Below are 24912 nucleotides of genomic sequence, written 5' to 3'. Positions count from 1 at the left end.
AGAGAACATGGACCTCAAAGTGGAAGCCTGACTGAAGAGCCCTCCCACAGGCTGAGGGAAGAGTCCTCCCACAACACGCTCCCTGTCCAAACATACAAGCAGGATTAGAAATGCTCGCTTGCTTGAGATATTAGACATGAAAAAGGCCAGTGTCTGCAAGTTGCCCTTCTCCAGGTGACTTCATCCACCAGGTGGGGCTGAAGCCTGGACTGCAGAGCTATGTAAACTACCCCCTGGTGTGACCTGTTCTGGCCACTCTCCAGCCAAAGGCCAAGATGCCTCTGCCTTGGTTTCTAATCAGTGATGCCTCATGCTTAGTCGCCAGTTTTCCTGACTGGACAATGAAAGTGGGCACTGAAACAGTGTTTGCGTCCTTGGTGAATTCTCACTATGAGCAGGCATCCCTGGGTATGTCTGTCTGTGTGAACCACAGATCACCTCACAGCGTGTTGTGGCCGCACATAGCAGGGTCCCGTGCATGGCATCACAGGCGTATGACAGGGAGCGCTCTGCTTCCCCCACCAGGTGTCCCTGCCTCAGGCAGCTTGGGGGGACCCTCTCTCCATCTGTCTCCACACCATGGGCCGGTGGTTCTTGGAAATCCACCTGGACAGAGATACTCTCTCGCCCGTGTGACAGTGACCACTGGTGCGCCTGCTTCTCTCAGCCTCGGTCTCCTCGACAAACAAGGGTGAAGGTCCTGGGTATGAGGCCATCTTATAAAAGCAAAATGTTTCTCAAGTATTTCTAAAGCCCACCTTTTTATGACCTGCCCCTTCAGTGAAGTGAAGTGGACAATGAAATGCAGCTGAAGCTGATGCAGCTGCAGATCCCGGGTGACGCTGGGCTCCTCCAGGCAGAGTTTAGACTCTCACAGCCATCCTCTCACTAGCTCATCAGTGCCAGTCTGTGGCCCCTTGCAGTCACACAGCCCAGGACCGGGCCAGGCCTGGGAAGCGGCCATGCCCCTTGACATGGTCCCTGATGGGTTGTCCCCAAAGGGCTCTGCTCCCCAGTCCCACAAGGTCTGGGTCTGAACAACCTCCCTTCCTGCCCGGCCGGTCTCAGCCTGAGGCACCCTGTCACCACTGTCACCAATGCCAAACACAAGGCTTGCATTCCTGCTCTCCAGACCCACCATTTGTCTCGAAAGCTGCTGCCGTTGCTTGGAGCGAGACACTTGCTTGTAGCTTGTGAGCTGTGTATGGGCAAATCTTTCATTTTCTTTCATTTTTGCCGGCGTGTACTGTCACTTAATTTTTATGTATGCAATCCTTCCTGACAAATATGATCTGCTGCCTAGTAATTCGTCTGACGCTCATTCTGTCTGAGCTCTAATTACGGCTCCTATTCCTGACACTGAGGCAAGCCGCTCTGCCACCGCTGGTACCGCACCTGTCAGCTGACCATGGCACTGACTAATGCCCTTTCATGCCAGCCTCCTGTTAGCAAATACAAGCATAAGGAGGCCAGGGAGGGAAGGCAAAGAACAGATTTGCATAAGCCCAGCTCTGGATCAGTAGCTTTAGGAGATGAGGAGGTTGCCAGGACAATGTGGCTACTGCCCCAGCATCCCTCACATAGTAGGTGCACATTAGATGCAGAAGATGAATAATTCATAGCCACATACACGATGAGAAGGGCCCCTACATCCTTCCTGTGTCACGGTGTGATAGCAATTAGCTCTAGTTCTTGCCCAACCAGACTTGTGTGTACTTAGCTGTGTACTGGCGGTACAGGGTGCTTTCCTCTGGAACTTAGAGACTTTTTGGTCCTGGGTTCTGAGTCTGCACTGCCAACCTCCAGATTAGAGTAGTTACAGAGAAGCCTTGGCTCCAGAGCTGGCCCAGCATCCTCAGTCCCATGGTGCCTTCTGGACTTGTGCACATGGCCTGGAGCAGGATGGGCCTGGGAGGGCACCTTGCACCCATCTTTGCAGGGTCTGCTCAGGAGGCCTGAGGAGGCCCAGCTGTGGGGCAGCCTCTTCCAAGTCCCAGTTCCTCCTCATTAATGTAATAAGTGTAGCAGTCCGAGCGGATAAAATCACACTGTCGGAGCAGCCAGGGCTCTGCCATCCCTAACAAGGCGATCCTAACCAGCTCTGACTAGTCATTGCAGCCATCTTCTCCAAGACAGGACAGAGTGGGGCTTGGGCCTGACTGACAGGCCTGGGAGGCACCGCCTTTGCTCTTCGCTTACTGTTTCCCTCTGCGTCCCGACCTTTTCCAAACTCTTAAGCCAAAGGGGTTGAGGTATGTTATCAAACACTTACTTGCCTAGCATGGGAGACCCTGGGTTCTGTCACCCACACAACAAAGAAAAGGCATCCGAACTCAGTAAACAGGTGAGCTTCCTTCCAGTCACGGAATCAGTAGCTGGAGGATCCCTGATGGATCCCCTGGCCCTGACCTTGTGGAAGAAGTAGCACTGAGCAGGACAGGCTAGCATTGTAGTCTCAGCTCTGGGGGATACCACGTGACCTTGAAATCACTCCAACTCCCTGAATTCCAGTTTCTAGATCCTGTGGCCTCTGAAGGCCAGTGGAGTGTAACAGTGTCCTCAGGTCCTTGGGACAACAGTGTCCTCAGGTCCTTGGGACAACCCCTACACAGCCTTTCCTTGGGGGCAGAGAACCAAGGGAATCAAAAGTGAGGCTAGTCCAGGTATTCCTGGTCAGGTGGAGGCCCACCCTCATGACACTCCTGCAAGCTGGCTCATTTCTCACAAGTGCATGCCTTGGGTCTCAGCCATCATGGCCCAAATGATCAGACAGTTTCCAGAGAGAAGTTTCCCCCAGCGCTGTGCTGCCACCAGAAGCTGCTGTGACATGTGGCTGGCTGCAGGTGCCCAGGTGTGGGGGGCTGGAGCTGCAGAGTGGATGGGACTGAGTAGAACTAGAGGTTTTTCTGGGAGGTGGTCACAGACCAGACATGCTGGCCCTTTCCCTTCTGCCTCCCCTAGTGATGCCCACGAGATGCTGGGAACTGACTGTCGTGGGTTCCTGATGACACCCTGCTGCACCTGGGCTAACAACACAGGACGTGGTCTCTGCGCCCCACTGGCAAAGCTGGCTCCATGAGCGAATTAAAGGGAAGAGGCTCCATCTCGTCACTCAAGCTTCTTGCCCTGACACACAGGCATTCCTAACCAGAAGCTCATCTGACTGAGTCTCTTCCCTCTTCCTGTCCCTCAGCAGCCACCCTCTCCACACCCCCAACAGGGGCATCAAGGCCTGTACCCATACCCGACCACCCAAGCTCATGCACGGTTCCCCAATTGGATATAGGTCCTACCTGGCCTTCCCAGTTGCTCTTCCTCTACAGTCCAGCCGTCCAGCCACAGACCCCAAGACTGACTTCACAGTCTTACAAGCAGGCCCACGTGGGGAGCAGGCCACAGGGCTAACAAGAGCACAGCAAGAGGACCACAAAGCAGGCAGAAGCAACCTACTCTGTATGACAGGGTCTGTTGGCCTTCCAGGAAGTACTCAAGAGGTGCCTAGGGCACAGGGAGACCCCCAGTGCCTATCTGGGCCTCAGTTCCTCTACTCTGGATCTATACCAAAGCAAGAGTGAACTCTAGGGGCTCAAAAAAACATATTCCCCACACTATGCAAATGCTTCCAGGAGAACGTCTGCCCTTCCTGCCAGGTCACCCAGGCCTACAGGGGCTGCGGGAACACAGGCCCCTTACCTAGTGAGTGGGCTGCAGTGGTCTCCGAGCTGAAGAAGCGGCCCAGGCCGAGGTCGCCAAGCTTCACAATGCCCGTAGCTGTGAATGAAACACGTTGCGGGCTTGATGTCTGCAGGGTGAGGACACGGGGTTGGTGTGGGAGAGGTCTGGGGACCACGAAGGCCCTCACTCAGGGAAAACCAACTCCCACTGAAACATCAAAGTCCATAGGCAGGTCCCTTTCTCAGGCTTCTCTGCAGCTCTGCTTGCCACCCAGAGGGACCTGGGACAGTTGCTCTCCAGGCCTCGTTTTCTTCACCTATAACATGAGTCTATCTCCTTCGTCTTCCCAGGCTGGACATGAATGGGGAGCAGAGATCTCTACACTACTGTCTCCTTTGGTACAGCAGCCGCCCCATGCCAGAAGACTGGCAACTGTACAGCAGACACTCCCTGACAATCACCAGGCAGCATGTCACCTAGGCACCAACTGAACAGGTGAAGGACAAATGGAACATCAGTTTTGACACCTTCCCAGCAGGCTTCACACCTCAAAGTGCCTCTCACCTCACTTCCTGTGTGGGATGGGGTGTAGTTTGCTCAGCCAACTCCTACCAAGGTGTCAAAGCCCACAGGAACTTCCTTTCTCTGTGCAAAACTGCCTCAGTACCAGAATTGCCATGTCTGACAACTGAGACAACTGCTGAGGTGGCCCGTCCCCTGAAGCTTATGTGATGACTACTGGCATCGGGTGATTCCCTTGCCCTCACATGCTTCCTGACATGAACAGATGTGAATGCAGCTGTTGGACAGCCTGGGTGGGGAACATTACACGGTCTAACTCATTCTCAGGGTATCTCCTGGCACTGGATCTCAGGGCTGGGTCCCTGCCCCATGAGGCACGTACCTCGGTGCATCACACGTCGGAATGCATGTGCTCCACAGCGCTGCACAGCTGCACAAAGTATTTCCACACGGTCCTCTCAGGAATAAGCCGCTTCTGCTTCTTGAAGTACTGTAGGGGGACAGACAGATAGCCTGGGTGAGCATGCTTCCAGGAGGGGTGACACAGTGGTGGGGCCGAGCAAACAAGGCGGGCCAGATGCTGCATCCACACCTCTCTTCAGCCCCATGAACTCTGCACTGTGAGGTCAGAGCCTGGCCCAGAGGATCCTGGGGAAGGACACTCACCCTCAGCCCTGGCCTGGTGTGGGAGGAAGCATCCAAGCCAGGCCTGAGAGGTAGCCATTGTTGCCCCCATGTCCTCACCAGCAAGTCCCAGAGTCATGTGATTGTTAAAGGCATAGCAACCTTGGGGAGACAGGCATATCTTTTCAAGCAGCCTTTGGTTTCAGCAGGCATTAATCTGCCTCCTGGCCTAGTGTCTTAGGGTATCTACTGCTGTGATGGAACACCATGACCAAAGCAACTTGGAGAGGAAAGGCTTATTTCATCTACTACTACCATACTGTAGTCTATCATGGAAGGAAGTCAGAACAGGAACTCACAGGCAGGAACTTGGAGCAGGAGCTGATGCAGAGACTGTGGAGGGTCCTGTTTTACTGGCTTCCTCTTCATGGCTTGCTCAGACTGCTTGCTTAGAGAACCCAATATCACCAGCCTAGGGGTGGTTCACCTACAATGGCTGGGCCGTCCTCTATCAGTCACTAAGAAAATGCCCTCCAGGCCCGCCTGCCCACAGCCAGATCTTATGGAGGCTTTTTCTCAATTGAGGCTCCCTCTTCTCAGATGACTCCAGCCTATGTCAAGTTGACATAAGATTAGCCAGGACCTAGTAAATCACATTCAATCCTCCAGGAAAAAAAGAAACAACTCCCCCAGGCTGCACTAGAGAACTGAAACAGAAGGTTCTGGAAAGACAATGCAGGAACACACTACTGAGGTAAGACTGTGTGTTGGGTGCATGAGCTCCTGGGCACCAGGCCTATGCTAGGGTGCAGGGCAATGACTGACACCCCACTTTCCTGGTTACCAAGCTGTTTTCCAGTGGCAAACAGCAGCACTGGCTTCATCGAGTATATACTCTGGGGTGGGAAGCCAGGAACTACCAGGATGCCTGCCCCACCTGGCGAGGGACGGGAGTGGAGGAGGCTAGTGTGCACAGGCCATGCTGCTGGGCCCTCATGAAGCATGACGACACTGAGGGTACAAAGTGGAGGTCAGTTAGGCCTACTGAGCTCCTCATCACACCTAATGACAGTGGGACCTGTGACGGGGACCATGCCAGGGAGACTAAGCAGCAGGTGCAGTGAGCTGGGATCCAGAGCTGGGCACCTTCAGATAAAGGCCATGACAGCTTCTGGCCTGGAAGCTGAACCCCTTGAGCTCTCCTGAGGCCCTTCTAGGAGGAGCTGGAAGGCTAGCTGTCCCAGTCTCCCAGAAGACCTCTGCTTTGGGCCACCCCCAGGCTTCTGCGGCAGGCTGGGCGCGGCTGTTATTTACACCATAATGTTATTTGGTCCTCATTATAGTGTTTATGTGGGGACATGTGCAGTCGAGAGTAGTGATTTTCTAAATGTCACATTCTATAAGTGCTAGCTGACATTTAGTAGGAAAGCGCAGTCTCTGGTGGGTTTCAGACAGTGAAGGCTCTGGGTTTTACCAGCCCTGTAAATAACACCAGCACTGTGGTTCACTGGCCCCTGAGGCTGCAAGCCCTCAGGACGTAGGCCCTGCTGACCAGTGACCTCTAACTAAGGCTAGTGGGAACACTGTGGTATGACCCAGGCTTGGCTGCAAAGGCTGGGTTCCCCTGGATACCTAGAGGAGTCTGAGTAGGAAGGGTGGGCAACAGATCATACCCAGCAGTGTGCTGGGCATGAGGAAACTTATAGGCCTGCTAAGTCATCCCAAGTGTGTCCAACTATGCACTGCCCCAATTCCCCTGCTGGCTGGAGCTGCTACAGCCCTGGCCCTGCCCGTGAGGAGGCCTGTGCAGTCAGCTGATGCAGGCAGGAGGAGAGACATTCACCAGGGAGGAAGGCCGGGTAGGGATGCCCTCCACACTACCAAAAGTCAGTTCTTTGTGGAGCCTAGGGTACATAGAAAGAGGCCAGCAGGGTGGCTACCCAGTCCATTTCCTTTAGTTTGAAGGAGTTGCCCTGCCTACAGCGCTTTCCCAGAATCCTCTCCTAAAAGGTCACCAGGAAAGGGTAGACACTAGAGCTCAGGGAGGGAGCATATGCCTAGCACCCACCCCCGACCCCGGCCAAATGCATCTGCCTCCATTCCACAGATTGAGAGGTCACAGGGGAATCTGAGTCCATGGGCTACAGTGTATGTAGGTAAGGAGGGACTCCGGTTCTCTGCTCCATCCCATTCACCCCTCTGCTTGCCACCCAGTCTTCCAAACATAAGGAAGCTCCTTTGAACTCAGCAGTCCCCAATCCTGAGCCTGAATGAGAAACTCAGCATGACCTGACCCCACGGGTCACCTCCTCATCTGGTGCATTTCACCCTCTGGAGTGCTTATCCAGCTCTTCCACTTCTGTATTCCCATCTGCTCAGGATCACCTCCTCCAGGAAGCCCCCCTGATTTCACAGACCCTACCTTGGCTCACTCTAGAGCTTGCCTCTCTGGTAGAACTCAAGCTCCTGGGCACCACCAGCAATGGCGGAACCCTGAGGTCTTGGTGGGGTCTGGCACATGGCACGATGTGGAGAGTTGCACATAGTGAGCGAGAAACAAGTGAAGGGGCCTAAGACATGATGTATCACATCTGCTCCCACCAGGGATCTGCGTGGAGATTAACACCCTGCAAATGCATTAATATGTCAACGGAAATATAAAAGCAGGTGATAACGGCTCAGTAATGCCGCTTCTCAACGACACCATATTCCTAGGGGCCAAATTTCCGAAGAGCAACTGACAAACAATTGCTCAGTCCCCAGTGCCTGCTGAAAGACAGAACTCATGTCAGCCCATATCCAAACACAGTGGAGCCCAGTGTGGGGCCTGCACATGGCCTGGCTTCACTCAGGACAGAATAGGTTCAGGGAAGGCAGGTGATGGGGGCCACTAGTAGAGACCCATACCAGCAGGGACATGAGGGCCTCAAGGGAGAAGCAAGGACCAGAGGCCATGGATTAGGGCTTTTCACTTACAGGCTGTGTTTCCTCTGGCTGGAGACTAAACATCTCTGAGCTTACTCTTGGCTGATGGTGGCACTCTCAATGGAGCTGCCAAGTCCCTGAAACCAAGCCCAGAGCAGTTCCACTCCTGAGTCCTGGGAGGGGGACAAGATATCAGAGAACATGGCACCGAGCTTTCCAGGCTCACTGTTGCTCAGCCTCTCACAGACCAGGCATGGAATCCTCACTCCATGGTAATGAATATACCTGTCCAGAGGCTGGATTGTGGAGACAATGACTCTGACCAGTTCCAGGCCAGGTACATAGTCTGAGTTCCTACATAGTGTTTTTAGACAAGACAACCTTCCTGGGCCTCAGTTTTCCCTATGTGGCAGCTGGAGCCATAGGACATGTCACATAAAGATTCTATGGGACCACTGCACATTTTCAATTAAGAATCTGTGGTTCTCTTCAGCTGGAGCTGAAAAATTGGCTATGATTAACAAGAGACCAAACCACTAAAGTGAAACCTCTGCTTTGCTGGACTAATTGATGCTGGTCGGCTGGAGCTGAGAACTTAGTGGTGACAGAAGAGACCAGCATCACTGAGATGAAATCTTCTGGGACGTGTTTCCTGAGTCAGCACACAGGAGCTGTGTTCAGAGGCGGTCGAGGTTGTACCTTGTGCTGGCAGCTGAACTTGGTGGTTAAGAATCACCCGGGGGTGGGGTTGAGGAAATGCAGGGACATGCAGAGCAGCTGAGGTTTGGCACCATGGAGAGGTTACTGGTGAAAGTGCAGCCCACTTGCAGCAGAAGATCCTAGCATTTGAGACCCCAGCACCCTGAGATGACACCAAGAACAGCAGCAGCAGTGGAGTGCAGCCTGCCCGAGCTTAGAAGACAAGCTGTGCCTGTAGAGGACAGAGCTGGAAAGTGACCCACACCCTTTGGAAGAGCCCAAGAATCACAAGTGGATCCCAGACATTAGACATTGTGCTATTTACACTCTTGGGGAGTTCGGTTTTACTTTGTTCACATTGTTACTGTGCCCCCATTCTTCCCCCCTAAAGTAAGGAGATATTTAACTTATTTTTTTTTTATAGGCCTCCACAGCTGAAAGACTTTGAACATTTAAAGACTTGGACTTTTTAAAGAGACTGATTTTAAAACATTTGAATTTGTAAAGACTGTGGACTTTTAAATTTGTAAGCTATTTTATATTGTGATGTTGATGTTAGTGTGTGATCAAGAACAAGAAAGGAAAGCTCAACAGTAATGTGCTTGTGTGTCAAGTTGATACGGGAATTGTGCTGGCTAGTTTTCAACTTGATACAATCTATTAGTTATCTGAGAGGAAGAAGCCTCAGTTAAGAAATGCTCCATAAAATCAGGCTGTAGGCAAACCTGTAGGGCATTTTCTTAATTAGTGGTTGATGTGGGAGGGCCCAGCCATGTGCATGGTGTTGCTATCCTCTGGCAAGTGGTCCTGGGATCTATAAGAAAGCAGGCTGAGCAGCCATGGGGAGCAAGCCAGTGAGCAGCACCCTCCATGGCCTCTGCATCAGCTCCTGCCTCCAGTTTCCTGCCCTGCTTGAGTTCCTGCTCTGACTGCCTTTGATGTGGAAGTGTAGCCAAATAAACTTTCTTCCTGAAGTCGCTTTGGTCATGTGTTTCACTAGAGTCTGACCTTTGGAGGTGTTGACTCTCTGTTCCTGTTCCTTCTGTAGAGAAAAGTCCCATATGCTCTGGCTAGAGCAGTGTGGGTGATCCAAAGAGTCCCTTCTGTGTTACCATAGCCCTTACCCAGTCACCATCCTGTCTAGGCATGACTCTGCCTTGCTTTGTGTGCCCCGCCCCCACCTGAGCCTGACAGAAGACAAGGGTACCCCACATAAGTGCTGAGTCAGAGTCGGGCCAAGGCTGTCACTGGACATGGAGGAGTGCCATTCAGGTTGAAAGAAGGCTGCCCTGACCTTGATTCATCTGTGAGAGGTCGCCTGCATCGGCCAACTCCAGCACAATGTTCAGCTCATTGTCTTCGATGAATGAGTCCAGGTACTTGATGATGTTCGGATGGTTCAGTTGCTGCACCGAAAAGGGGGGGGGGGTCGGGGGTCACACCGGTGATGCATTGCACGGCCCCAGTGCCTGCCCTGCACACATACCCCCAATACCCCTCCAGTGCAGCTCAGCTCATGGGTTCACAGAAACATTCCTTCTGTTCTTGTATTCTTTCTCAATGTCTCAGCCATCCCTTGGAAACCTAAGAATCCTTCCGAGCCCAGGCAACCCTGACAGAATCTCTCAGTGTGTTCCAGTATGGCTGAGCAAGTGAATGAGGCCAGGGTGGTAAAAATCAGCTCTGCGCGGAGGCGTGGTGCGCACGCCTTTAATCCCAGCACTCGGGAGGCAGAGCCAGCGGATCTCTGTGAGTTCGAGGCCAGCTGGGCTTACCAAGTGAGCTCTAGAAAAGCGCAAAGCTACACAGAGAAAACCCTGTCTCAAAAAAAAAAAAAAAAAAAAAAAAATCAGCAGCTCTGCCTCACAGAGAGGACCTCTGGTGGACATACCTACACGGCCACTGGGTAGAGGACTCTGGTTGGCACTGCTCATCTATCAGCAGACAGCCAGGGTCTAACTGAGAGCATGCTTTCTAAAGGCTCCACAAGTTTGAGCCCAGCTAGCCTGGGTCAGCAGGAAAAGGCTGCTTTCTCAGGACTAATGAGAATTACTGAGGCCAGGGGTCTGGGTGGATATGGCTTGTGCAAAGGCCCTGTGGTAGGAGGTTGAACAGAGGACAGAGTGGCTGATGAGACAGCAAGGCAGGGGGTGCTGGGAGCCTAGGGGAGTGGGCACATGGGGAAAGGTGGGGGCAGGGACCTGGATGCCCTGGAGCTCTGAAACACTGAACCAGGCAGACCAATTAGACCCTGGGTTATTTACTTATCAGTACTGATCTGTCAGCAATAGATATGCCTAAGACTTTGACAATGAGGTGGTGTCTCCATCTGTGACTTCACTTTCATCTCTGATGGTGGTTGTGACGAGCATAGATGATTCCGGCCTTCATTTGTGGCTAATGCCCTTGGTATTTGGGGACACCTTTGTGTGCTCTAGCTACGACATGTCCCTGCAGTTTTTTCCTACAAACTTTTGATTATAGCCTTAGCTTGTGTTCATTCTTTGGGGATTTCATTCTGGACATCAACCCAGGATGGCCTGGTATTCACTATGTAGCCCAGGCTGGCCTTTAACTCCTGGATATTATTCTGCCTTAGCTTCTTCCATGTTGGAATTAGAGCTGGATGACACCACACCTGGCACAGCTTTAACTTTCAAATCTGCACACAGACTACAGAAATGTTCCTCAGTTTAGTCTTCCATTTTGTTTTCAGACTAATCCATTCACAACCATGTGTGTGTGGTGTGAGGCAGGGGTTACCACTCACTCTTTCTCATTGGCAGGTCCAGCTTCCCTGGCACCTCGTTCAAACTCTCCTCTATCTACCGAACTGTTTTGTGGGTATTTTGAGGTTATTGAGAGCTAACACCAGCTTCCATGGCCATCAGAGAACGTTACAAGTTTTATTCATTATTATTAGTGTGTGTGTGTTGTGTGTGTGTGTGTGTGTGTGTAGCATGCCATGGTGCCTGTGTAGAGGCTGGAGGACGGTCTCGTGAATCAGCTCTCCCATCTTTATGTGGGCTCTGGGGACTAACTCAGGTACCTTGCATGGCCAGGTGCTTTACTCACTGAACTATCTTTGCTGGCCGCACCTTGTTTTTTGAGACAGGATCTCTTACTGATCGCTAGCTTGTGAGGTAAGCTGGGTTAGCTGGCCAGTGAGCCCCAGAGACTCTAGTGTCTACACTTCCTCTAGCTGGGCTAGAGCACATAATACCTTGCTTGGCTTTTTTAGAAACAACCAAACAAATATGGAGGTCTGGCATGGTAGCACATGCATTTGATTACAGCACTCCTGAGGCAGACGCAGATGGATCTCCGTGAGTTCAAGCCAGCATGGTCTACACAGTGAGTTCTAGGACAGCCAGGATTACACAGAGAAATCCAGTCTCAAAAACAAACAACAACAAATGGGTTCTGGGGATAAAGTCAAAGATCCTCATGCTTACAAGGCCATCATTCTACCAACTGAGCTGTCTCCCAGCCCTGTGTCGTTTTATTTACACAATCCTCTCAATCCCAACAGGTAGATATTTCTGCCATTTAGAAGATGGGCAAACAGAGGCTCATGGAGGTTAGGTCACTTGTGAAAGGTCACACAGCTTGGAAAGAAAGACATCGGGACTGTAACCAAGGCTTTCCTCCTCTCCCAGCTTCCTGCCTGGTGCCCAAGTCTAGTCTGGAAAGTTCTATCTATAGCTCTGGAGTAATCAAATGGGACCACTGGGAAGGAGGTGGGCAACCACAAACACACCTGATGCCTCATGTGTGTTGTCCTGATGGCCCAGGGTGTTTGACCTTACAGAAACCTGGAGAGCTGGTCCAACGAGATTGGCCTGACCCAGGCCACTCACCTTTAGGAGACCAATTTCCTTGACACAGTCCTGCCTCTTTGGCATCCATCATCTCAAAGATCTAGGGCAAGAAGAAGCAGAAATGGAACAGTTCAGACCAGTGCCAACGGCCAGGATTCAACCCCCTGCTCACCTTGCTCCTTGCCAAGGAGAACCAGTCCTGACTCAGCAACAGCAGGGGTCAGAGACCATGTTATCAGGTTCACTTCTGTCCCATGATGCCTCCTACATGGCAAGAGTCACTGTATCCAACTCACAGAGCAGGGACTGAGGACCACAGAATCTGAGCCTTGCTGAGGTCACACCCTGGTAAGTGGTCTGTCATCAATGCTCCTTCAGTAGGGACCTGAAGCATAAGACTTGTAGGAACAGACCAAAGGCAGCCACTGCCAGTGTCCCAGCCCAGCAGCCATTATGCAAAAGAAGTAAGATGGCCCAGAATGCCCTCTGGAAAGGAAAAAGCAGACAGTTTCTCACTGCAGGAGCCTGATGCTCCAGTGCCCTCGAGAGAATGTGAGGGTCACAGGTCAATGCTGATACTATGCAGCTGGTGTCTTCCCATCCTCTCCCATGGATGCCAGTGGTGACGTATTGTGTAACCTAATAAACTTGCCTGAGATCAGAGGACAGAGCCAGCCACTATTAGACATAGAGGCCAGACAGTGGTGGCACACACCCTTAATCCTATCACTGTGAGTTCAAGGCCACACTGGAAACAGAGCCCGGCTAGTGGTGGCACACACCTTTAATCCCAGTACTGGGAAGCACCACAGGCCTTTAATCCCAGAAGTGACAGCAGGCAGAGAAAGTGATAAGGCGTGAGGAAAACAGGAAATAAGGCAGTTCAGCTGAGACCTTTCGGTAAGACTCGAGAGACTTTCAGTCTAAGGATTCATGGAGTTGGTGAGGTGGTGGCTGTGGCTTGCTCTGCTTCTCTGAACTTTCAGCTTTAACCCCAATATCTGGCTTTGGTTTTTTATTAAAAGACCATCTAAGATTGAACAAGATGCCTGGCTGAGCAGCCCTCCCTGTGCAGGGACTCTGGCCCCCAGGTACTCACCTTACTCTCTCTGCAGGAGAACCAGCAGAACACGGCCTGTGGGGAGGATTCCAGGCACATGCCGTGTGCCTCCTGCCTGACCTTGCTGCTGTATCCCTCCCCTCCATTTAGAAGAGTCATAGAGAGCAGGCTGGATCTCTTAGAGCCAGAGCCCAGGTGGCAGGGGTACCTTGCTTTCCCCTAAGCTCCCTCTGGCTAGAGAGTTGGTGGGTTGCTACTGTTTTCCTCATCTGAAAAATGGGACAATAATCTCAGCACCAGGGCTACTGTCAAGGTCCCATGTCTGAGCACATGCTTTACACAGTAGTGCCTAATGTGTGCATACTTTTCCTTTATGTTTTACAGGGGCTAAACTTGAATCCCCGAGGAGGTAGGTCACAGTGAAGCCACTTGGACTTGTGGCCCTGAACTCACCTGTACCTTCTTCAGAGCCACTGTTTTCCTGTCCAGCAGGCAGGTGGCCTTGTAAACCTCACTGAACTGTCCTCGGCCAATCTTCTTCTCAATCTGGAAGTCTGCCAGTGAAGCAACGAAAAGACACGGTGTTGGGGTGCCTCTGTAGAGGGACAGGGTGGGTGATCAGTTAGGCTGAAGTAGAAAGACTGGAAACAGAAGGCTGGCGCCTCTAGGACTCGGTACCCAAACAACACCATCTAAGCAAAGAAGGGATTTCACTTGCCACCCCAAAAACGGGCCCTGGTAAGTAGAGTGTGTGAGAAGCGTCAGAAAAAGACGCAGGACACAGTTAGCTGATCCCCACGAGGTAAAGCAGCTTCAATGTGCCACTAACAACCGAGCTTCTTTGGACGGCCTGCGCCCATCAAAGTCACACAAAGAAGGACTTGTGGAGACTGCAGAGCCAACACTGAAAGCCAAGATCTTTGGAACAGAGGGGCCTGCCAGGCCATGCTCATGCTGCCTGCTCCTTCCCTCTGCAAGGTCAAAGCTGGGCTGACCCTTGACTCTGAAATCCTGAGGCACCCATGGAAGGTGGTTTGGAGAGATCCCTGCCTGCAGACTTGAGCCGCAGGAAGCATGATTCTGCTGGTAAACACTTAGGAACTGCCGGTACCCTACCTACCTACCAAATGGTGACTTACGAGGACCAGCCTCCCCGAGCACTCTACGCCTGTCACCCCACTGCTCCCGCACTGCTGGAAAGTGAGGATCAGAGGGTGTGGCAGTGCCGGCCCCCACTCTGCTCTTCCTCCAGGGAGTGAGTCTGCCTCGCCAACCGCAGAGCCAGCGGAGGTCACGCTTGGAAAGAACCACCTGCAGAGGAGACAACATGCTGCTGCTGCTACTGCAGCATGTTAGACACCTACTGGGTGCTACTTGGGAGCTGCTTTGAACTCCTGAGAGCCCAAGAAGGACTCTTCCTCCAGACCTAGGCCTGGCCAGTAGAGCAGATTCCTTGCCAGATCCAGGCCTGTGCTGCTGGGGGTCCTGGGTTAGGTCCTCTCTCTTGGGCTTCAGCATCCCCCTGGTACAGTGAAGGATGCGAAGGTGAGCACCAAGGCTACTTGCTCGCTAGGGTAGGGATGGAGTTGGCTGAAAGCCTCAGTGACACTCTGCCCAGCTGGAGAGGCCACACTGCCCAATTCTGCTGTGGGCTCCCAAGTCTAATGGGCGCATGAGTTGGTAGTTGTGGGGTGGGGTGAAAACCACACTGAGGCCGAGGTTCTAGTTCACATCTGCATATGGATGACCCAGATTTGCATTTCCTGTTGCAGCCCATTCATCCCAGTTAATTTACTGTAGTGAAGCTTGGGTACTGCTGTGCACTGGGCGTGTCAGTGCACTGGGGGCATGTCAGTGCACGGGGGGGGGGGGGATATGTCTAGTGCACTGGGGCATGTCCAGTGCACTGGGGGCGGGGAGACTGCCAGCAAACTGCTGGGCAGGGTGCTCCTGGGGCAGCCTCTGCTCAGGTGTGGGGCATCTCAGGACACAAAGGCTCTTGAGCATTAGAGTCCTGACTCTTATTTAATTCGGGGTAGGGGTGTTGTAGATAGAGTCTTCTCACCCTCTGGGCAGGTCTGTGTTACCCGCCCTCGCCAGGCCCGTTTCCCAACTCAGGGTACCCTCAGCATGGTCCAGTGTGCTGAGCACCTGAGTAACCCTGAGCCTGACACCCATTCACTAGGGCTGCTGGTAGGGATGACACAATGGGAAGTCATTCCTGGCCCCTTAGAGCTGGGGTAGCCCTCAGTTGTCTCTCAAACGCAGAGGAGAGAGCCAGGGTCCAGGGCTATGAGGAGGCAGGCTGCTCATCCTGCAACAATCGTCCACATACTGCTTCCTAGCACAGTGACCCCAAGGAGAAGGCCTGAGCCACAGAGGAGGATGGTGTGGATCAGGAGGAGGAGGAGGATGGAGCAGTCTCCGAGAGTCTGACCACACATTGCAGGAGGGACCTGCTGCATGAGTAAAGGGGACAGCTGAGGTCCATGGCAACTGTCCCCAGCTGCATCCTTCCAGATGTCACTGTTTTCTGAGGCCCAGGCAGGACATACGGGAACAATAGGAAGGACTCCTTAGCATACTCATCCTACCCAGAAACCCAGAGACACCAAGCTTTCCTTCCCAAGTCAGATCAAATTAGGCCACAATACTCCCTCCCTCCAACCCCTTTGCTAATTTGAGTTTAAAATGTTTGAACCACATATGCTTTGGCCATTGAAAAACCCTTTTCTCCGTATGCTCACTCCCTAAACAGGAGCATAAAATTACATGTTAGAAGGATAAAAATGCATTCGCCCAATTAATTTTCTGAAATCTCATTAAAAAATTTAGCCTGACTAGTCAGACTTCTGACCTGAATTTTAATCATCTTTACACTGGACGGGCTCTTCTCCCTCATACTGGTGACGCATCATTAATTTTAAGGCAACTGTTTCTATGATTTTAAAAAGCACACTTCATCAGCATGACATTTCCTATAAACGAATTCCACCTTTAAAGACATCTGACACCATATGTATAGGGAACTTACAGGGACTGGGTTTCTATAAAGCGAAATGTTTTAAATATGCATAGCATAAAGGGCTCGATTTACAAAGAGTCCACATTGTCAGACAGGACAAGCCAACCTTCATTGTTACTACCCCAGAGCACTGGCTGCTTCTCCTCCGAGGCAGAAGAACTCAGTGACTGCTAGCACGATTCGTCACTGCCATCCTCCTATCTCAGAAGTCGCCAGAGGCTTCATGCACCATCAGCACACGGAAGCACTAAGGAGCTGCTTGTGGCACAGAGACATCCTGACAGGTACAAAACACCCCAACTGCGGCCCCCCCACAGGATGATCCTGGTGCCCCGGGGAGACGGCAGCTGAGAGCACGGCAGGCAACGGCTGGAAGTCGAGACTGAAGGTTCTCCACCTCCATGCCAGGACAGCTGGCACTTCCCTGTGGGCACGGCTCTGCTCCATTGTTACCTCCACGGGCCTTAGGCCTCAGCTGTAAGGGATCTTTATAAAACCCACAACGGGCTCCTCCTTTGCTATGGCTCAATTCAAGTGACCAAGCACCAGTTCTCTGCTCTTGGCTGAAGAGGTAGGGGTGGTGTGTGTTGTGTGTGTTGTGTGTGTGTGTGTGTGTGTGTGTGTGTAACCAGCTAGCCTGCCTACAGGTCTGGGGCCTATAAATAATCTCTCTGTCCTGTGCAACTCCTGGTCATCCTCTGGACAGAACCAGCTCCCCTCTTCTCTGTTCTCCCCCAAGCCATGAAGTGCTCTCCTTTTTATCTGTTTATAGAGGGCTCCACAGTAGGCTGCGAGCCCCAAAGGCCAGTTCTCAGATAAAGATCTGAAACAATCATTTTCTAAATTTACAAGCAAAGCCAACACTCTTCAGTTTTGTGTGTGCACACACGCGTGCGCATGGAAAGAAGAGGTCACTGTTCACTGTCTTCACTCATTCTCCACTTTACTTTTGAGACAGGGTCTTTCACTGAAGCCAGAACTCACCAAATTGGGTGAGGCTGGATAGTCAGTGAGCCCCGGAGACCCACATGTCCCCCACTTTCCTGGTGATGGATTACAGAAGTGTACCACTTTCACGTGGATGCTAAACATCGGAACTCGAGTCATGCTTGCATGGTGAGCCCTCTAACGACTGGGCCACTTCCCAGCTCCTTGGGTTTGATCATTAAAGCTTAGCCATTGGCCAGGCGGTAGTGGCACACACCTTAATCCCAGCACTCGGGAGGCAGAAGCAGGCAGAACTCTGAGTTTGGGGCTAGTCTGGTCTACAGAGTGAGTTCCAGGACAGGCACCAAAACTACACAGAGAAACCCTGTCTCAGAAAAAAACAGAAAAAACAAAAAACAAAACACAAAAAAAAAACTTAACCATCCACCATCACTTCTTTTTTTGTTTTGTTTTTGTTTCCTTGAGGCAGGGTTTTTCTGCATAGCCCTGGCTGTCCTGGAACTCACAGAGATCCTCCTGCCTCTGCCTCCCGAGTGCTTCCATCATTAGTTTCTTCGGAAGGTTTGCATACAGATTTGGGTCTGTGACACACACACCCATGAACAGCTGCCCCCAGGCCCCTACCAAAGTATGTACATGCCTCTCTCCAAATAGAAGTGAACTCAGCTTGCCCAAAAGTGGGTTTCTGAAGACATGTCAGCAGGAGCTTCTCACATAAGAAACCTTCCCCTTCTACACAATCTGCATCATTCTTCATTCACCAGATCCCAGTTAAAGCCCAGCTTTCCTCTGTGCATGTGAACTTCACAGGCCCAGGTACAGCAAGCAGACTTCCATGCACTGATGGCTTCTCAGCTTCTGTAAGCCACTGGCTTTGTGCCTGAAGTAACAAAGCCATAGGTGGATTGTTATGCGCTTTTGACCTTTCTGCCTCCAGAGGGTAGTTAAACCATGGGAGCTTCGGTTATGAAAACTGTAATAATTTTTCAATTATAAAAATAAAGTCTACACATGCATTTTCTTGATAGCCATGGTGTTGGGTGCTATGCTAGAGTTAAATTAAAAGCACATCATATCATTTAGACTCCACAGAAGTCTCAGGATGGAGGTACCATTATTGTTCCCACTCTACAGATGAGGAAGCTGAGGCCGGCATTATACCCAACCTTGGAGCAGTGGAACCTCATTCCGGGTTCTAAGAATGGCCTGCTGGGATACATGCCTCCTGCCATAAAGGACATGACTTCACTGTCCATTCCAAATGTTTTGTGTGCTGACATGGGAGAGGCTTGGCTGCCATGCTCCCCTGATGGGGTCAAACCATAGACCCTCTGTGAGAGGACAGAGGATGTGCCTGGCCAGTGCTATCCCTGCCCCAGCCTGGAGTTTGCACAGTACACTCGGCCATGCACCCCAAGTCTTCAAGCCTGGCCAGGTGCAGGTGGGACTGGGGCATCCTTGCCTGACAGCCACTGCCCAGAGCAGCCGACACTGAGTGATTGCATCTAATTACACTTAACTATGTCATCACCCACACCAACATGTGCGACAAGCTGCCGAGGACACTGTCCCTGCTGCCTCCTCGCCTCGCCTCGCTCGAGAAATAATTACAGTCCTCTCTCCTCTGCCAAATGAGCCTGTAATTAACCCTAATTGCTCAAAATGCAACTGGCTAATTCTGGGAGATTAATCAAGGGGATTCAATTGTTAGTGAACGACTTAATGTGACAAATGGCTACATTACCTAAGCAGGCCCTGTTGCCCAGCCATCAGTATCATGTCCCGGCCCCAGCTCTGGAGCAGTGGTTTCCCTAGATTCTACCTGGAAATGGACTACTACATCCCAGCCAACAACGAACACACAGCACAAATGGCATAGATGTCCTAGGTCTGTACACACTCGCACAGTCCATGAGCTCACGTGCGTGTGTGTGTGTGTGTGTTCTGCAATAGGACCCTCTCCTGTACACACTCGCACAGTCCATGAGCTCACGTGGCGTGTGTGTGTGTGTGTGTGTGTGTGGTTCTGCAATAGGACCTCTCCTGTACACACTCACACAGTCCATGAGCTCACGTGGTGTGTGTGTGTGTGTGTGTGTGTGTGTGTGTGTGTGTGTGTTTCTGCAATAGGACCCTCTTTCGGGCTGACGCAGCCCTATGCCACAGATCACAACACAGGAAGACTGCAAGCATGCATGAATTTAACACCCACTTGCCTCCTGAGCAGTGTTCTGTGCAGTGCATAATCCACACAACAGTAGACCCTTTAGTCCTCCACCAGGAACTAGGAGGTTCTTGGCCTCTGGGTGAAAAGCTGGCTCTGCCCACAGAGTCCTGAAAGATCTGGCCTAGGCACCATGCCTCTGCCCTCTAGGTCATTGCCTGCTGCTGCGGGATGTCTTTCTGTATGCTGTGAATGTGTTTGCTCTGATTGGTTGATAAATAAAAAGCTGATTGGCCAGTAGCCAGGCAGAAAGTATAGGTGGGATAAAAAGACAATGAGAATTCTGGGACGAGAAAGGCTGAGTCAGGAGACACCAGCCCGCCGTCCAGGGAGCAGCATGTAATGACACAAAGATAAAGCCATAGAACACATGGCGACATATAGAGTAACAGAAACGGGCTGATTTAAGTGTAAGAGCTAGTCAGGGTAAGCCTGAGCTAAAGGCAAGCAGTTTTAATTAATATAAGCCTCTGTGTGTTTACTTGGGTCTGAGCGGCTGCAGGGCCACAGGGACGGATGGACACAGAAAAACTCTAATTACAGCCTGTTCCTTCCTCACAGACGTCCATCGGGCCCTCTCAGCTACATCAGGTGTTTTGCTTGGGCTCTGGAGTCCTGCGGTCCTTTCTGTTGGGTGTTTTTATGTTTCTATCCCTGGAGGCTGTGCACTCCCTGAGAGCTGACCTGGGCCTGCTCACGCAGCCACATCCTAGGCAGTGTACTACACACACAGGAAGTATTCTGAAACACAGATGTATTTTGCTGACACAAAGGCACAAAGAAAAGAATGCCTCTGTGCATGGGGCTAGAGACGTCCTCCATCTAGTCAGAAGGGAAGACCCCTGTAGGAATGAACAGCCCAAGGCCAGAGCCATGTGGGGCATGCACACAGGTGTGGGTCAAGGGCAGGACGTCTCCTCAGAGAGTAATATCTGGCCTTGTGGCTTGGAGGAAGACTGAGAAGGCATTCTGTGTCAGGGAACAGAGTGGGCAAAGGCACCGAGTGTGCCTGGCACTCAAAGGCACCTTCAGAGCAGTGCCAAAGACAGCTGGCCCTCCAAGACATCTAAAGCCAGGGTGAGCAGGCACGGAGAGACCACCTCTAAACCATAAGACTGAACACAGCTGAACATAGTTCAGACCAAATCAGAGGCTGACAATGACCCAGGAACAGAAGAACTTTTCTGCTCATCCTTGAGTCTCTCCTCCCTTGCAGACCTGCAGACACGGAGCTGCTCTCTAATGGAATCCAAGTATCTTTGAATTAAGCACAGGGCTTGAGGTACCCAGAAGCATTCAAGGAGATGTTCTGTATGGCACACTATGCAGCTTCCTACAGGAATGAGGGGCTGGTGAGGGACTCTCAGTGTGCCTGAGAGACAAGAGAACAGGCTTACCTGTGGGTCTGGAGGGGCACAGGCCCAGGGTGTGCAGAGGTTGTTCGGATTCCCTCCGTGGGGCACATGGCTGGGCTGTCCTGCCATCCTGCATGCCCGCCTCACAAGGTCACAGGCTGCAACAGAAAACAAGGCCTGGTTACTTTCTCCCTGACCACTTGTTCCATTTTATAGATGGGCAAGCAGAGGCCCAGCTGTCACTCTGATCACTGTCACCAATTCACAAGTGGCCAGTCTGGGACTCCACACTCCACAGGATACCTTCTCTCTATAATGTACTGCCTCAATTGCTAGGGCTGTCCATAGGAAGGGGAACCTGAGGTACTCTGCAGGGAAAAGAGAACTGTTCACTCTAGGCCATACAGAAGGCCTGAAGTACTTATTTTCCTGTTGCTGTGATAAAAACACCACAACGGAAGGCAATTTAGGAAGAAAGTTTATTTCAGCTTATGGTTCACATTGTTAGAGTCCATAATGGCAGGGACAGTGTAGGAGCAGACATCGTAGCCAGAGACAACATGGCAGCCAAGACGGGGAGCTGAGACCACAGCATGAAAAGCAGAGTGAACTGGAAGTAGGGTGAGAAAAAATAATTTTCAAAGCCCACCTCTAGTGATGTCTTTCCTCCAGCAAAGACATACTACCTCACCCTCTACACCAGCAGCACCAACTGGAACCAGGGTCCAAACACCTGAGCCTATGTGGGACATTCTCATTCAAACCACCACGAGGCCCAGATTCAACCCTGCACTACCAGATATCAATGCCTCATTTTTTTTTCCTGCACCCTTTCAGCAAAGACTGGTCTGTTCTGCTGTCCCCAACACCACCGCATAAAGCCAAGTGGGCAGTCTGAGTGGTCAGGAGAACAAAGCCAGACTCTGGCAGCACCTTCAGGAATGACCTCACATCCCCACCCCTGCTGGCCCCAGTGTAGCAGACACGGCAACACTGGAGGGCCCAGGTTCTTGGGTAGCTCCCATGTCCAGGGCTGAGCTGATAATGCTCCCACTATACACCCGGTCCTGAGCAAAAGGTCACTGGGTGTCCCCATTGTTACTTCTACTCCTGGTGCTAGAGGCAGCTTCCAGTGTCCCCACCACACAAGCCTCTCTGGGCAAGGACCAACTCTGACGTGCATGGAAGCTTTCTGGCTGGGGGAATGACCTGCACTCAACCGCGTGCTCTTTTTGTGTGAGAAAGTCTACGTGCACCCCACAGTATGTCTTTAATACCTCCCATGCTCCAGGCCTGGGTTTGGGGTCCCACGAGGCACATACAGAGGCCGGTGTAGCTTGGGTAGTAAGAAAGACCACAGCTTGTGTTCCAATCCCAACCTGAACTCCAGGGGTCTTGACCCAGGCCACACTGAGCAGCTGTACTAGTCTCCAGGGAGCCAGAAGTTCCTGTGAGTCACGGATGACCTTCCTAACATCTCCAGTAATGAGCACAGGACCCCACAAGCTGTGTCTGGGTACCTCACATTGCAGGGCCCTAGCTAAGAGACTGGTTGCAATAGCCCATTTTCTGACACTACACCAAAATGCCCGAGTCTGGGCAACTTTGTAAAGAAAAGTTTTACTGAGCTCACAGTTTTGGAGATCCAAGGCTTAATGCCAGTGCCTGATCAGCTAACATTATAGTGGCGAAGACTCCTGTGGAAAGGGTAGATCACAAGGCCAGATAGGATGCCAGACAGTCATTCATTCGGGGTCAGACTTGAGCTTTTATAGCAACTTAATCTCTTGAGAAAAATCCTTCCTGGAGGCTGTGCCCCATGACCTGATGACCTCCCACTAAACCCTACCACCACCCCTCAGCAGCGGTGAGACAGGAACCAACACACGCTACGGTTCGAACGTCGGGCTGTAAGCCGCTCCCCGACCACACCAGCCAGGAGCATTTATGACTCCTGGGCACACCAAGGGCACCCAGCCCACTACCGCGCCAGCCTTCCCGTACCCTTGGGTATCCTTTGCCTTCGAGTGGCTGCAAATGTGCGCGGAGACAAATCTGGGTGCGCACACACAGGGCAGAGGGCCAGCGGTGTCTTCATCAACAGCTTCCCTCCTCGGAGACAGTCTCTCACCGACCCTACAGCTCACTGATTTGGCTACAGCAGCTGGCCCACGAGGCCCAGGGATCCTCCTTTCTGTCTGCTCAGCACGTGTTGCCACGCACAGCTTTAATGTGTGTAGAGACTGAACCCAGGTTTCTCGTGGATGTGCAGCAGGACTTTCCCGACTAGGCTCTCTCCCCAAGCCCTCCCTGCTCTTCGGGGCACTTTACAGACTCTACAGCACATAAACTCAGCAACAGAAGTGAGGCCACAAGGGACATAGGCAGACTGCAGACCCCTGCCAGCAAGACAGCCATTCCTGGCCAGCACATTCATGTGGCTTCCGTCTGTGACATGAACCACCTTTGTGGTGGCTTGTCCTCACATGTGGAGATACACACAAGCAGTCTCTGACTGAGGGTACATGTGGCATCACGGTGGGCCTCTCTTCCCTGCACCCACCCACATAGCCTCACAGTGATGCAGATGGGCCCAGATGCCCTCAGGAGCCTTCCATCTTCCCACCATCTGGCTGAGCATCCTGTTGCCAGCATCCCCCTCCCAGGGTGACATGGTGGAGGAGCTGGGTACAAAAAGCCCCAGGATAAACAGATAAGCGTGGGGAAGCTTCCTCAGGCACTGCTGTTACTCAGGGGGAAAGCCTGTGACAACAAAACTGGGTATGAGAGTGAGCCCGATGTAAAATGCGCATGAATTTGAAGATGAAGCCAGAGGCTCCCGCAGGCTTAGCAGCTGGTACAGGCAACACCCTCCACATCCCTCAGGGTGACATGTTCACCGTCCTCTGCCCTTAGGGTACCTCTGGGGAAAAGTTGGAGAACTGTCTTCAGGAGAAGGTTCCATCTTTATCACAGAAGGCTCCAGAATGGGCCCACAGGCTGCCCTGTCCTGGCCATTCATGTATCTGTTCTCCTTTCTATGTGCCTGTCTGGACCCTGTCTCTGAATCCCCTTCCCTCATCCTGCCTTGCCTAGCTCCAGCCCCTAGGTGTTTGGGCACACAGGCGTGTGTGTGTGTGTGTGTGTGTGTGTGTGTGGTGTGTGTGTGTGTGTGTGTGTGTGAATCTGTACTTTCACTTACAAGCTGGACCCTGGGCAAACCTCACTGCGGAGCCTGGCTGCTGTTTGGGAAGCCATGCCTCCTGGATCAGGCCTCCAACAGCTCTGTGGATTCAAGGTGCCAGGACCATGAGGAAGGGGCCCAAGCCATGTCAGAAATGACAGATAATTTGACGACAGTCGCGTAGGCCCTAACATGCCCTTCACCCCTGTAAACTTCATTCCACGAGGTGGAGGCTGCAATCGTCCTATTGAGATGAGGACACCGAGGACCAAGGAGGTTGAAAAGCTTGCCTAGGTCACATGGATGAGCAGGGAGGCTAGGACTTGAACCTAAGGAGCATCCTTTTTCTGAGGCCACCACACTGTCATCTTTTCCAGTGGCACTCTGTAGAATGAGCCCTGTCTCCACGTAAGAGCACAAGTTTGGGGTTAGTAACCCTAGGGCCAGTGTCCACAAAGTGCCTTTCCCTCAACAGCAGCTAATGGGCACTGCTCTCCAGGTCACACCCAGCTACTGTGCACATCGTCTCGTCTATTAAAGCCCCGGCATTAGTGAAGTGCTGACACTCAGTGCAGCCCCATGCACAGCCCAGAAGTACCTGCCACAGTGTTCCTCAGGAGGACAGCCCAGCCTGACGAGAGGAACGCTCCAGGCGGAAGATCTAGAAGGAAAGAGAGAGGGCCCTTCTTTATGGGCCATGTTTCCCACTCATCCTCATGGCTTTTGGGAAACTCATTTTATAGGTAGGGAAACTGAGGCTCAAAGCCCTTTGCCAGTAAGCTACAGGTCCAGACTTCAGTGGTTCTCCTTCCAAGGCTTTGGTTGTCCCCAGGAGCTCAAAGGGCAGGAC

At 52.0% G+C, this 24912-nt stretch overlaps 1 pseudogene; it reads right to left on the bottom strand.

Annotated features, from left to right (window-relative positions):
• LOC114705845 overlaps positions 1-24701 on the bottom strand; it is a 37122-nt pseudogene extending 12421 nt beyond the window's left edge.
• Positions 24702-24912: the final 211 nt, after the last annotated feature.

The sequence above is a fragment of the Peromyscus leucopus genome, unplaced genomic scaffold (assembly GCF_004664715.2).
Source record: "Peromyscus leucopus breed LL Stock unplaced genomic scaffold, UCI_PerLeu_2.1 scaffold_688, whole genome shotgun sequence".
Classification (NCBI taxonomy): Eukaryota; Metazoa; Chordata; class Mammalia; order Rodentia; family Cricetidae; genus Peromyscus; species Peromyscus leucopus.
The sequence above is the reverse complement of the archived record's forward strand: the minus strand, read 5'-3'. Positions and strand labels throughout refer to the sequence as shown.